General features: G+C 43.9%; 2 protein-coding genes across 5 annotated transcripts in view; one reads left to right on the top strand and one right to left on the bottom strand.

Moving 5' to 3' along the window:
- IDUA (alpha-L-iduronidase) overlaps positions 1-15087 on the bottom strand; it is a 76292-nt gene that overhangs the window by 44727 nt on the left and 16478 nt on the right. The gene's annotated exons all lie outside the window — the stretch shown is intronic.
- The window catches only part of SLC26A1 (solute carrier family 26 member 1), a 64647-nt gene that overhangs the window by 38486 nt on the left and 11074 nt on the right, over positions 1-15087 (top strand). Inside the window, exon 1 of one of the 4 annotated variants that reach the window (XM_081176476.1) lies at positions 8140-8675. The exons of 1 other annotated variant lie outside the window; for it this stretch is intronic. The gene's annotated coding sequence lies outside the window, so the exon portion shown is untranslated. Of the gene's footprint in view, positions 1-8139; positions 8680-10145; positions 10581-15087 lie in introns of those variants that run through there. 2 more of the 4 variants (XM_081176474.1, XM_081176473.1) reach the window with 2 other exon arrangements.

The following is a 15087-nucleotide window of genomic DNA, read 5'->3' as shown; positions in this document are numbered from 1 at the left end:
TGCAAAATTAAGGAAAGTTCAAGCGATGTTGGATGGAAAATAAGTGGTATTGGTTAAAAGTGTATGCAAGTATAGATTGTTAATACTTAGAAATATATATTTACAATAGGTGATGATGCAGAGTTATGAAAAATGACAGAGGGTAAGGATTTGCTGAAAGGACTTTTTAAATGGGAATACAAAAGGGGAGGTGTGAGGGGGTCAAAGAACCAAGGTGATGAGATAAAGGAGGATTGAAGGATGGAATTAATTTTAAACTTTAAACTTTTTATGTTTGTTTTTCTTTCTATGTATATCTAATCATTCTTTTTCTTTTATGTCTTTTTATTTTTTAAATTGTTAGTTGTGTGAACTGTATTTTATAATTCTATGTGTATTTTAAAAATCTTAATAAATATTATTAAAAAAACAACAACAAGTAGGACAAGTGCTAGCCAACTCAAATGTTCAACTTCCTCTGCTCTTTAGGCGAGAGCTGGCAGGTTTTAAAAAGCTGGGAGCCATGAACTCCAGGGCTGCTATATAATAACATCCAGACACATTTCCCCTCGATGGTACTATATTAAGCAATGTCAGTGCCTTAGGGTTGCCAGCCAACTAGCATCCAAGTCAGCGTTTCTCAAACAGCTGTTGTTGGACTACAACTCACATCATCCCTAGCTAGTAGGACCAGCGGTCAGGGATGATGGGAGTTGCAGCTGGGGACCCAAGTTTGAGAAACACTGATCAGAGTGGCCTCTCAAAAATGGTGTGATCTCAGGCAACCAGTACAAGGGTCTGAAAAGTCAGAAAACTCCAGATGCTACCATGCTCCATTCCCATCTTTGAAACTTATTCATCTGATTTAGCCCAGGCTCTCTCCATGGATCTGGCCTGGGAGCCAGTATTTTTGAAATCAGAAGATATTTGGATAAGCAGAACCAAGCCTCAGTGTTAGAATTACCTGGCCTTGGGAGCGAGATGGAACAGGAGAACGTTGGGATGAGCAAAGAGCACAATGTTACCACAGCAGGATTTTCCTTAAGCTGTGCTGAAATCTAACTGACCTGACAGCTTGTCTAACCCCCCCCCCCCCCCAATTTCAGGCAACGGAAACCAGTCTGATGTTTAATCTAAAAGCAAGTAGCACAGACACAAAAAGCTTGTTCCACCCGTAGTTTTAAAATTAAATCACGGAGTAAAGGTCAAGCTACAAAGGGAAGATCTCACATTTAATCTCAAACTGCCAGGGGGGGAGGTTGTGGTTTTAATTTTCCACGCAGGATTTGCTAATATTCCCCGTTTCTCCCCACCGAACGCCCGACGATATTGTAAGATCGCCGTTGTGAAATGCCTATGAATAAGGAGGGCACATCCGAGGGACGGAACTGCGAGCACAACAATGAGAGCCTTCAAGCTGCTAAAATACGAGGCCTGCGATTTCCCACTAACAGAGCCAGCCTTGCTCTGTTAGCTGATCCTGGGAGCTTCCATCAGCAATGTGTGTGCCGGAGGAATGAGGCTGTGCGAGAGGCAGCTTTCAAAAGGAGAGAGATGCAAACAAAAGAATCATTAGCTCCCTGCTCGATGGAGGTGAGTGGGCTTCTGGGCGAGCGTTAAATGTATTTCAAGTCCTAGACTGTTGTGATTTTTACGGAGAAAAACAGGCGACAGAAGCAAAAGCCAACCGGCTTGAAAAAGCACAGTCCTAAATTAGATAAATCATCCCTCCGCATTTGGGCAGCGGGTGGCGTGGGAATTTGTATCTGAGCTGAGCATCAGGATAACGCTGAACTGTGACACATCACCCAGTTTTGATAGCAAGCTTATAAAGCAATTTCAGCCTGGATAGCCTTCTAATTGCATTCATTTATTTCACTCTAGACTTTCACAGGATGACATAAAATGGATTCTTCTTCCTTTAGTTTCATACACTGGCATATTAATTTTCTAGCAGATACTGGTCTTAGGGTAGCATCTATATGCCTTCAGAACAGGTCTATAAGTGAACTCTGGATAGCATTTCTGTTTTACATGCTGCTTGCTGGCAAAGGAACTGCTGCTCTGAATATTATCTGGGCTGAATGTTTGCATCGTTTCACCTTAATGTAACAGGTGCTAGATAGCTTTACCAGCTTCCAGCAAAAAAACAACAACCCAGTATCTTCTTGGACTGAAAAAGAAAGCATTTGAGTAGGGTGGGGGAAATGTGTAGGTAGGCATGTAGGTAGTATAATTTGTATACTGCTTTTCAAGAAAGTCTTCCCAAAGCAGTTTACAAGCCACATATCAAACTACAAGATACAATTTAAGGCCACATGTTAAACATCACAAAAGCCAACATCTCAGAACTGTATTTCAAAACGTTGACCTTTAGCACTTATCATCATCATCATCATCATCATCATCCGTTCCTTCCCCTTCCTTTCTTTGTTTTTCTGCCTGTTTTGAGATACCTCCAGTTATTTATAGATGATCAGAAGGAACTGTGCTATTAGTTTTGGCCCCGACTGCTGCAAGGCTAACAAATCGGAAGCCCTTATCCCTGTTCCTGCTTAAAACAAAACAAAACTGTGTCACAATTAAATAAAAAATGGTAAACTGAACTCTTGGCTTCACTGAATATTTGACAATATTAAACCACAGCCCAGATCATCAATTGACAATATCTGACCAGTAAGTTCACTTGTCTGCCAACCCTTTTCTTGGTTAAAAAGCAAAGGAAACTGTAGGATTATAAATATGGATTCACTAATTAAATATTAACAATTACTGGGTCAAATGTGATTTAGATACAGTATTAAGAGGAACTGGGACTAGAACCAAGATTCCGAAGTCAATTCATTTAGAAGGCCTAAGGTACAATATAAGCAACATCTACTGTTTCCTCAGATGGGTTCAAGGGGCAAAGTAATAGAAGTTCTGGATATTATTGAAAAAATATACAAATTGATAGTGAAAGGAAGATTCCCTACAAATCTGGCCTGTCTTGCCCACCTTGTGAATGCTGCCAGTTTGGGACAAGCTGTTTCAAAAAATACTCAATTTCAGGGTAAACTTATTATAGTTTTCATGACTTATTTAAAAAGCAGAATTTGGGTTTTATGTCTCTAAAATATCTGATTTTTAAAAAGGCTTCCTTGCAGATGAATCTCTTTGCTTGCCAATCACATAATTTGCAAAACTAAGATAAAAGCTAGCAAAAGAAAGGAGAAATGTAGACTAAATCATGCAAAACAAAAAAGAAACCCCCAATGTATGGTTTACAAAGTTTAGACCGGTTGAATTATTTGCTTTGCCTAGATGTGAGATTTTAATTTGTTTTTCTGCAGAGCGTACATAGCCATAGTTCAAGACTCGGTTTCTTAAACTCCTTCCTCATGATTTATCCAAACCAAATTCAATTTCCTCACCTTATAAACTGTCTCTTGTTTTTAAAGCGCAGCAGTAAGGCCAATAAATGCTGGCCAAGTCTACTGGGGACTCTGAAGCAGCACGGAGAAAATGGCACCCATCAATGAAGGCATTGTCACGGTACCACGTGTCAATCGACGAGGCAAGTATAGCTAACAGTGACACAGAAATGGCACCCGGTGACTTAATCGCTCACTCTTCCTAGCAGAGATTTGGGAATCCCCACGTGTTGGAAGCATTTATAGCATTTAAGATACCCTGCCCATATGACTGGGTTGCCCCAGCCACTCTGGCTTCCGACATACGGTATATAAAAACATAACAAAACATTAAACATTAAAAAAAAATCTTCCCTATACATGGTTGCCTTCAGCTGTCTTCTAAAGGTTGCATAGTTACTTATCTCCTGGGCTCAGGGGTGCATAACTCCACACCCTCCAGCATTTCTCTGATGAAAACAGGGACGACCTAAGGAAAAAAGCAGGGCATTCTGAGATCAAATCAGAAACCGGGATGGCTTCTGTAAATCTGGGACTGTCCCTGGAAAATAGGGACACTTGGAGGGTCTGAATATGTAGCTGCGACGGTGTGACGGCACTTTCTCCCCTGGCGCTGTTGGGCCTGCCCTCACTTAAATATAATGCACCCACCTCACAGAACCCCAATTCCACAGATTCCCACAAACTACCCCAGACTACCTTGTGGGGGACTTGTGTGAGGGAAAACGTAATCATGTGGAGTCTCAGGCAGGATTTGATCAAATAAACAAGTGGGTTTAAAGTTCAATTATATATGTTTGGCCTTTATCTAAATAGCACTGCTCAAATTGCTTATTTGGGCGTCCGCAAATCTATAAGAATAAAAATGACAAAGAATTTAACAAATGATATATGCCACAATTAATTACTACAACGATGGGGCAATCTTATACACACTTACCCTGGGAATAAATTCCATTTATGGCAGCTAGACTTACTGGATTTTTCCATTGAGATTCCTGAGTTGCAGGGTGTTGGACGAGTTGACACTTGCAACGCTACAATTCTTTGATTCCAGGTGGACACGTACAGGGTTGTACATCAATGCACAGGGCAAAAACTAACATCCATTATTCTTATAGGCCAGGACATACACCAGGTAAGTTCTCTTGTTTTTATTAGCATGCTTTTCACAGCAGAATACTTCGTTGCATTGGCGCAGCACTCTCAATGACAGCTCACTTCAGTATCGCTTCCTGGATAACCTGTGGCCCTCCAGATGTTGCTGGACTCCATCTCCCATCATCCCTGAGCATGGGAATATGCTGGCTGGGGCTGATGGGAGTTGGAGTCCAACAGCATCTAGGAAGGCCCTATAGACTCCCCACCCCCATGGCAGTGGCTTGTAGTCATAGAATCACAGAATTGCAAAGTTTGCAAGGACCACAAAAGTCACCCTGTCTAGTCCAAAGCCCTGCAACACAGGAATCTTTTTGCCCAACATGGGGCTTCAACCAACAACCCTGAGATTAAGAGTCTCTTGCTCTACTAGTTATGTACCGTGTTTTTCACTCCATAGGGCGCACCTGACCATAGGGCGCACCTAGTTTTCAGAGGGGGAAATCAAGGAAAAAAATATGACCCCCCTCCCCCTCAGCTCTGGGAGCAGCGGACAGGCTGCAGGCAGCCTGTGCGCTGCTCCCAGACCTTCTTCCTGCTTTTGCCGGAGGTGGGGGAATTCCCTCATCTTCCGCAAAAGCCCACAGGAGCCACACACCCTTTAAGGAGCACACGGCTCCTGCGGGCTTTTCTACTAGGAGGGAGAAGGGACTGAGGCAGCCAGTCAGTCCCTTGTCCCTCCTCGGGGAAAAGCCCCCAAGAGCGGCGTGATCTTTAAAGGGTGCGCTGCTCCTGCAGGCTTTTCTAGGAGGTGGGAGAAGGGACTGATGCGGCCAGTCAGTCCCTTCTCCCTCCTGGGGAAAAGCCCGCAAGAGCCGCACAGAGCTTGTGTGCGGCTCTTGGGGGCTTTTCCTGCCTGCCTCCCCCCTGCATTCGCTCCACAGGATGCACACACTTTTTCCCTTGCTTTTTAGGAGGGAAAAAGTGTGTCCTATAGAGCGAAAAATACGGTATATAAATATGAAGCTGCTGAAGGAGGCAATTGGTCCATCTAGTTTGGTAATGTCTGGCCTGGCAGTGGGGTTTTCCAGCCTTGCTATGACTTGTCCTTTCGTGGTACTAAACCAGTGGAAATATATAGCAGAACATCCACCCAAGGACATCTTCTGTGGTTACTCCTGCGTTGAATGGGACATCCAGATAAGACGGCTTATGAATGCGTTCAGTGAAGGAATAACATCATAAGCAAGAGGCTCGCAAATATACCGTACTTTTCCGTGTATAAGACTAGGTTTTTTCACTCTAAAATAAGGTTTAAAAACTGGGGGCGTCTTATACATGGGTAGTTGGTAGGGTAACGGGTGATCGGTTGCAGCTGCAAGCTACTGATTGTCATTGGCGATTTGGTGTGTGATTGGTAGCTGCGGCAAGGGTTTATTTGCATTGGCTGCGGATAAATGTGTGTGTGATTGATTGCTGCGCCATGGGCTGCTGAGGATTGGCTGCCACTGTGGCAATTGTGCTTGCTATTTACTTCCGTTGTTGGTGATCTGGCAGACGCTTGTTGCAGACGCAAGTAATTGTCATCGAGCGGCATGACCGATTGCAATCGTCCGATTAGTGATTTACTGCATTCCCCCACAAAAGAAGCTCAACAACAACTCCAATCCTCCCCCCAAAAAAGCTCAACAACTTTGGGCCATTTCCTGAAAGTGGAATCCCCAAAAATAGGGGGTGTCTTATACACGGGGGCGTGTTATACACGGGAAAGTACAGTACGTTTGGCCAATTTGGCAGGAACACAAAGTCTAGATTGGAGGGAGCTAACATGCTACCCTCTCGATGTTGTTAAGACTCCAGCGCTCATTGGACCCACTCAGGATGGCCAGTGATCAACATCTAGAGATGAAATACGTGCAGACAACAGATAAAAGGGCATGGCTAGACAATTATCTCATGGGTCAGTAGGAATCTTGTCTGAAACAACCTGGCGAGTTAATGTTTTGCCATTCATCTCGTTACATTATTATAATCGTAATTATAAGGTTGAGAAGCAATTTGGCTCCCCAGAGGCAGGAGAAACCCGAGACAGAAAAACAGCAGATGCAAGCTTGCGTGTTCACAGAAACGTACCAGCAATTGCGCAGGCATATAATTCCAAACACTAGTAAATATACAGGAGACATCATAAAATTTGCTCCATGTGATTTACATTAGTGGTTCTTAACCTCTCTTAAATTGAAGACCGTCACCTCTAAATTAAATAGTTGGCAGCCCTGTTTTAAACTCAGCTGTTGCACTTTTCTTCTAGGATTGCAATTCAGCACAGACTAAGTGCACCAGGGAGGGTGAGGTGAGGCCTGCACACAAGAGGTTCTTTCTAGTTTGCTGCAGCCACTTGCACCGGTGAAGAGGCAAGCTGTTGGTTTTTTTAATGCAGATCCCTATTTAGAGCTATCCTTATTTAGAGCTTCAGCATGTGATGGAAAACTCGAAGAAAGCTCCCTATCCCCTTTTCCTTTATTATTCCCATGAGAGAATACTTGAAAATTGACTCAGAAGCCATAACTTGAGAATCCACTAATTTATATTTTAAAGCAGGAAATTGGCAGTGCTGATCCTACAGTAAGATAGCCATACAGCCGCGAACGGAATGCATTCTGGAAGTCCATTCCACTTCCAAAACGTATACAGTTGTACCTCGGAAGTCGAATGGAATCCGTTCTGGAAGTCCGTTCCACTTCCAAAACATTCGGAAACCAAAGCACGGCTTCCAGTTAGCTGCAAGAAGCTCCTGCAGCCAATTGGAAGCCACGCTGGATGTTCGGGTTCCAAAGAAAGTTCACAAACCAGAACACTTACTTCTGGGTTTGCAGCGTTTGGGAGTAAAAACATTTGACTCCCAAGGTACAACAGTATTTGAGGAATACAGTGGTACCTCGGGTTAGGAACTTAATTTGTTCTAGAGGTCCGTTCTTAACCTGAAACTGTTCTTAACCTGAGATACCACTTTAGCTAATGGGGCCTCCCACTGCCACCACTGCGGCGCGATTTCTGTTCTCATCCTGAAACAAAGTTCTTAACCCAAGGTGCTATTTCTGGGTTAGTGGAGTCTGTAACCCAAAGCGTCTGTAACCCAAGGTACCACTGTACACACATCCAACTTCCTGAGGCCAGCCAGACTGCTACCTCTTGCCTGGTTTTTTAAAAAATTATTTTTGACAAGCAGTGGGTTGGATCCAGGATTTGCTCAGCGCTTTCACTCATGCAGCACTTTTTTGGACGGAGGAGGAAGGCAACTTTCACTTATTCTTCCTTCCACCTATAGCCCCCTTTAATGCTGCTCCAAAGGGTTGGGGGACGCACTGGAACAGCACCAGGGAGGGGGGAAGAGGCAGAGAGAACTGGTGACACTAGCCTCTCTCTTAATTCCTCCAGCAGGAGCCTCTGCTGGATCAGAGTCTCTTCCACAAACAGTAGGAGCCCTTCCATTCATGTAACAGCAAGTCAAGATCCAACTGGGTACCATTAGTCCTGGAGCCAAAGAATGTCACGTCAGTTCCTTATTGTATAAAAAGTATGCTCATTTAGCTATTAGTGTACTATTAGCTCATAGTAAATGAAGCCTTATCTCAGCATTTAGCACACCCAGTTTTGCCCTGCAGTCCGCATCGCCAATATACAATAATCTGATCTTTGTAAATTAAATACATCAGAGTTTCTGATAGTTCCAGTTATACATTAAGCCACCCATAAAAAAAGACATATAGTTCGATTTTGCAAAAAAAGTCCCACTGCCAAACAAAACAAGTTGTACTGAGTCCGCCTTTAAGTTATTGCTACTGTCAGAGACAAGGTTTCTCGGATCAATTATTACACAGGCTACACTTTAAAGGATTATAGCTTGTCTAATGTTTGCCACTGAAAAGTGAACAAGTAAACAGTTGAGGTCAAATGGTTTATAGTTGGGAACAGGGCGAGTGGAAACACAGGAGGTTTCGGATTGTACTTTGTGGTCCTTTGTTTACGCCACTCAATATTTACCTAGCACGGCTTACGGTACAGCCCACAGGTATTAAAGCTTATTCACCTCCCTCCTCAGCATCCACCTGCCTGGGTGCAGAGATTGTGGAAGGCAGGTGTGATTCTCATTTGTTACTTGCTTCACATGCATTGCTGACCAAGGTAGGTAAGAAAAGCATATTCTTCTTTCACATTGCAAGAGCTTAAATGTCTGTGTGATATCACAGGTGAAAAGGGGAACGGCATAAATCTAAATACAGTAACAAAAACAATAGATCTGGTGTTTTATATATATATATATATTAGTATAGTATAGTATAGTATAGTATAGTATAGTATAGTATAGTATAGTATAGTATAGTATAGTGTATATATTCATTCATTCAAGAAGGTACCATAGGTTTCAGCGTGCTTCCAGTGTCAAATGCTGGTGGGTTTGATTTGTTTTTGCAGGATGTGTGACTTAGCTCTTTTTGGAGATGATGAAGACGGTAGCTTTGAAATAAGAGAATATCCCTCTGATCAGGTCATTAGCGATCAGAGCCAGTCTTGCCCCCGTTTGAGAGAACTGTTTATAGTGCCACTGATTTCAATTCCACAAGGTGCTTGCTCATGCCATTTCCTCTCTGCAAAATGCTTTCGGCACTCTCTTTGTGGCGCGTGAAAACCAGCTTTGGTTAGGACAGTAGGCATTCATGCAGCACTTTTTCTGGGTGTTCCAAGTATTTAACTTCTTTAGAAGAATTTGCAAGTGGCTTGGTTTTTTTAAAAAAAAATCTCTTGGCGGTTTGCATCAGTGTCAAATAATAAACAGCTAAAATCGGTAAAACTTAAAAACAAGTATATATAAACTAAATTGTATGTCTGGATAGGCTTGGTGAGATAAATAAGTAAAAGGGTTTAGGAGAGGTCTAGAAGAAAAGGAAGGTGCCTGCTGAATCTTAACAGGCAGGAAATGGCAACGCATAAGGCAGTAGTCAATGAACTTGTTCCTTTACGGTGTTTCCCAAACTTGGGTCTCCAGCTGTTTTTGGATTACAACTCCCGTCATCCCAAGCTAGCAAGACCAGTGGTCAGGGATGATGGGAACTGTAGTCCAAAAGCAGCTGGAGACCCAGGCTTGAGAAACTGTGGTGTCCAGTTCTGGGCACCACAATTCAAGGAGGACACTGACAAACTGGAACGTGTCCAGAGGAGGGCAACCAAAATGGTCAAAGGCCTGGAAACGATGCCTTATGAGGAACGGCTAAGGGAGCTGGGCATGTTTAGCCTGGAGAAGAGGAGGTTAAGGGGTGATATGATAGCCAGGTCCAAATATAAAAGGATGTCACATAGAGGAGGGAGAAAGGTTGTTTTCTGCTGCTCCAGAGAAGCGGACACGGAGCAATGGATCCAAACTACAAGAAAGAAGATTCCACCTAAACATTAGGAAGAACTTCCTGACAGTAAGAGCTGTTCAACAGTGGAATTTGCTGCCAAGGAGTGTGGTGGATTCTCCTTCTTTGGAGGTCTTTAAGCAGAGGCTTGACAACCATATGTCAGGAGTGCTCTGGTGGTGTTTCCTGCTTGGCAGGGGGTTGGACTCGATGGCCCTTGTGGTCTCTTCCAACTCTATGATTCTATGATTCTATGAAACACTGCTAGCACAATGATTCAGGCTTGTGCAACAGAACTCCCCTCCCTCTCTCGCTGTGCACACCACACTCCCTTCGTAATCTGCTCTGGAGGGTTGCGGGAACCCCTAGAACAGATCTAGGGGAAACGCATGGGGAGGAGGGAGAGGGGACGGTCCCTTGAGCAAGCGGAAATCCAAGCGCTACTCTGGATACAACCCATTGAAAGATCGACTCCCCACAGGTGTGGACCTCGGCAATGCTGGATGGCAATAACCTTGTAAAGTAATATGGTTATATGGTTCAATGAAAACATTTTTAAGGGCCCTTCTCTCTGTCCCCTCAGCCTGGAAGGTGCAGCAGTCATTTGCGGCAAGGAGGGCAGCCTGTTCAGTCGTGGCCTCATGACCATGGGATTACCTTCTGCAAGACGTATCCGCCCGCAAGCCTTTAGGTGATTGTGCTAAGCTGATTTATTGAGTGGAGATCTGCTGGCATTATTAATTTATTTATTTATTTGTCTGCCTGGAAGCACAGGGACATTTGAAATGGCTTCATATTTATTAGCATGATGCGTGTATGTTTTCATTCTGTTTTTAATTATTGTAAGCTGCCTTGAGCTTCTGAAAAGTCAGATTTAAAAATGTTCTAAATTAATATTACAGTGGTACCTCGCAAGACGAATGCCTCGCAAGACAAAAAACTCGCTAGACGAAAGGTTTTTCCGTTTTCGATTTGCCTCGCAAGACGAATTTCCCTATGGGCTTGCTTCGCAAGACGAAAACGTCTTGCGACTTTGTTAAACCGTTAAAACCGTGCTTCGCAAGACGAAAAATTCGCTAGACGGCAAAACTTGCGGAACGAATTAATTTCGTCTTGCGAGGCACCACTGTATCCCCACATGGCAGATGTGGAAACTGAGGTGGGGAGAACAGGTTGCCTGAAGCACTAGTGCGCTCGTGGATGAGTTGAGACCCTGTCCCGGCTACTTCCTAGCTCACCGCTCACACTCTAAACCTTTAGGCCTTATTTCCTTTCAATGGGTTCATTTTGTGCCTAGGACGACATCAGACTGAGTCAGCCCAAGGTGGCAACTGAATGTCTGTGATGAGAAAATGGGTCAAACAAGACACTATAAAAGTGTGCTTTGTTCCATTTTTCATTATTTTACTTTATTATTTATTTCACAAGCTTTATATACAACTGGATTATAATAAAACCTCAAAGCGGTTTACAAAAATAGTATTGCACTATTTGCTTCGGCTGGGGAGGGCGGGATATAAATAAAATTTATTATTATTTAAAAAATAAAATTATCAGTAAAAAAAAGTAAAAGCTTCAGTGGTACCTCGGGTTAAGAACTTAATTCATTCTGGAGGTCCGTTCTTAACCTGAAACTGTTCTTACCCTGAAGCACCACTTTAGCTAATGGGGCCTCCCGCTGCTGCCACGCCGCTGTTGCACGATTTCTGTTCTCATCCTGAAGCAAAGTTCTTAACCCGAGGTACTATTTCTGGGTTAGCAGAGTCTGTAACCTTAAGCGTCTGTAACCCAAGGTACCACTATATGTAAATCATCTCCCCACCCCCGAAAAAAATCAACGATAAGCTAAAAACCAGATTAAAACACAATATTTTACATGTTTGGATAAAAGGTAAAGGGACCCCTGACCATTTGGTCCAGTCGTTGCTGACTCTGGGATTGCGGTGCTCATCTCGCTTTATTGGCCGAGGGAGCCGGCGTACAGCTTCCGGGTCATGTGGCCAGCATGACCAAGCCGCTTCTGGCGAACCAGAGCAGCGCACAGAAACGCCGTTTACCTTCCTGCGGGAGCGGTACCTATTTATCTACTTGCTCTTTGACGTGCTTTGGAACTGCTAGGTTGGCAGGAGCAGGGACCGAACAACGGGAGCTCATCCTGTCGCGGGGATTCGAAACGCTGACCTTCTGATCGGCAAGTCCTAGGCTCTGTGGTTTAACCCACAGCGCCACCTGCGTCCCCACATGTCTGGATAGCCTTGCTTAAACAAGCCTAGCATGCACTGAAAAGAACGCAGGAAAAGCACCTTCCTGACTTCATAAAGCAGGGGGTTCCAAAGAGATTGATCTCTTACAAGTGCATAATGAATATTATATGGCACCTATAACAGCACCAGTTCTGCCAATCGAAGCTGTTGGGTTGGCATATACGGAGTAATGCTGTTGGCACCCGTCTGTCTCAAGAGACAATGGAGTGTTCCTCTGGGGGTGAAGTCAAACCCCTGGGTTAGCACACCAAAGTGACTTCCCGGGGGCGCAAGCCTGGGCAGCGTGTCCGGAGGTCCTGGGCTGCCCAGACGACAAGACCCCCCTCTTGGCCTCACTGATGGGGTCCAAAGGAAAGCAGAGCAAAATGTCTGGCACCAGCTTGGGCTATATATATATTATTAAGATGATAAAGGTAAAGGGACCCCTGACCATTAGGTCCAGTCATGACCGACTCTGGGGTTGCGCGCTCATCTCGCTCTATAGGCTGAGGGAGCCGGCGTTTGTCCGCAGACAGCTTCCGGGTCATGTGGCCAGCATGACTAACCCGCTTCTGGTGAACCAGAGCAGCGCACGGAAACACCGTTTACCTTCCCGCCGGAGCAGTACCTATTTATCTACTTGCACTTTGACGTGCTTTTGAACTGCTAGGTTGGCAGGAGCAGGGACCAAACAACAGGAGCTCACCCCGTTGCGGGGATTCGAACCGCCGACCTTCCTATTGGCAAGCACTAGGCTCTGTCTTTTAACCCACAGCGCCACCAGCGTCCCTTTCATTAAGATGATACTTTTTCTTTAAAGACTGATATGTTATCCTAACACTGTTAGTATTCTAAGCCTTACCTGAAAGTTCCAGCCTTCTAAGCGGCTTCCTTTTAAATAGTTTTCTGCCAGCTGGAATGCTGTTACATGCTACCAGTTTCCTGACATTTGACTTGGTAGTTAACATTCAGCACACAAAAATAGGACAAAGAGGGAGCAGGTCAGGTCAAGGGAACTTGTCAGAGTTTTTTTAATTGCCCTGATTCTTTAACTAGTTTACTTGGGTACATTTCTGCTTCCAAGAAAATCATTAAGCAGTGCTGTACCATCTCACAGAAAGCAATAAACATCATTTATGGCTAAACAAAGTAAAAGACGGGTTGTTTGAAGCGGAAATTTCAACAAAACGCTATAAAAGGAGTGTTCTTTAACCTTTAACAACTATAGTCTTGCTCAGAGTCTCAAATTGAAACCTCTGATTTACTTAAATAATATTCCCCTTAAGCTTTGATGCATTATGGGAGAGCTGCTAATAGCTAAAATGTGTGTGTGTGTGTGTGTGTGTATAATATTCCCTGTTAACTACCCTGTTCTGTGACCTACAAAGTTATATGTGACTTACCTCCTAGTAAGCTTATTTACATAATTACAGTGGTACCTCGGGTTAAGTATTTAATTCGTTCTGGAGTTCCGTTCTTAACCTGAAACTGTTCTTAACCTGAAGCACCACTTCAGCTAATGGGGCCTCCCGCTGCTGCCGCGCTGCTGGAGCACGATTTCTGTTCTCATCCTGAAGCAAAGTTCTTAACCTGAAGCACTATTTCTGGGTTAGCGGAGTCTGTAACCTGAAGCGTATGTAACCTGAAGCGTATGTAACCCGAGGTACCACTGTACTGAGATATTGCTCTCTGACAGCACAATGTTCTTTCAGAAAAGACACCTAATGACACCTCTCAAAATATTATGTGAACAGTCCTTACAACCCTTAAGAAAAGACCTCTCCTACATCTAACCACCACAGCTACAGAGGGATAACTAAATATATCCATTAAGACACGATACTTAATATATACATATATATCTTGACACCCACAGTGTAATGTGGGCATCCATCTCACTCTCTCTTTTCCTCAAGCGACAATGGAGGGCACCTTTGTGGGTCTAATCAAACTTGGCACCAGCTTGGTTTCAGGAGTTGCTGGAAGGAGGCGTACAAGGTACCATCCAACAGTCTTAGAGACTCCACTCCAGATTTGTGTTTATTTCTTAGACTTCTCTTCTCCCAGAGATATCCCACAAGGCAATGGAGGTTTGAGATGGGTTTTCCTTCTCCTAGATGGGCTACCTTCCCAGGTTGATGAGCCCCATCTGCCCCTCACTTCCCCCGACAGCAGGTGCAGAAAGTGCCTTCTTGACCATTGGAGCCACCATAAAAAAATTCCTTCCAGTAGCACCTTAAAGACCAACTAAGTTAGTTCTTGGTATGAGTTTTCGTGTGCATGCACACTTCTTCAGATACATGCACACGAAAGCTCATACCAAGAACTAACTTAGTTGGTCTTTAAGGTGCTACTTTACTTAGTGGTAAAGACCTAACTGAAGCAGAAGACATCAAGAAGAGGTGGCAAGAATACACAGAGGAATTATACCAGAAAGATATGGATGTCTCGTACACCCCAGGTAGTGTGGTTGCTGACCTTGAGCCAGACATCCTGGAGAGTGAAGTCAAATGGGCCTTAGAAAGCACTGCAAATAACAAGGCCAGTGGAAGTGATGGTATTCCAGCTGAACTGTTTAAAATTTTAAAAGATGATGCTGTTAAAGTGCTACACTCAATATGCCAGCAAGTTTGGAAAACTCAGCAGTGGCCAGAGGATTGGAGAAGATCAGTCTACATCCCAATCCCAAAGAAAGGCAGTGCCAAAGAATGCTCCAACTACCGCACAATTTCACTCATTTCACATGCTAGCAAGGTTATGCTTAAAATTCTACAAGGAAGGCTCAAGCAGTATGTGGACCGAGAACTCCCAGAAGTGCAAGCTGGATTTAGAAGAGGCAGAGGAACCAGAGACCAAATTGCAAACATGCGCTGGATTATGGAGAAAGCTAGAGAGTTCCAGAAAGACATCTACTTCTGCTTCATTGACTATGCAAAAGCCTTTGACTGTGTTGAC

Source organism: Podarcis bocagei, assembly GCF_964188305.1.
Source record: "Podarcis bocagei genome assembly, chromosome: 17".
Taxonomy (NCBI): Eukaryota; Metazoa; Chordata; class Lepidosauria; order Squamata; family Lacertidae; genus Podarcis; species Podarcis bocagei.
Note: the sequence above shows the minus strand (reverse complement) of the source record. Positions and strands in the feature narration are given on the sequence as shown.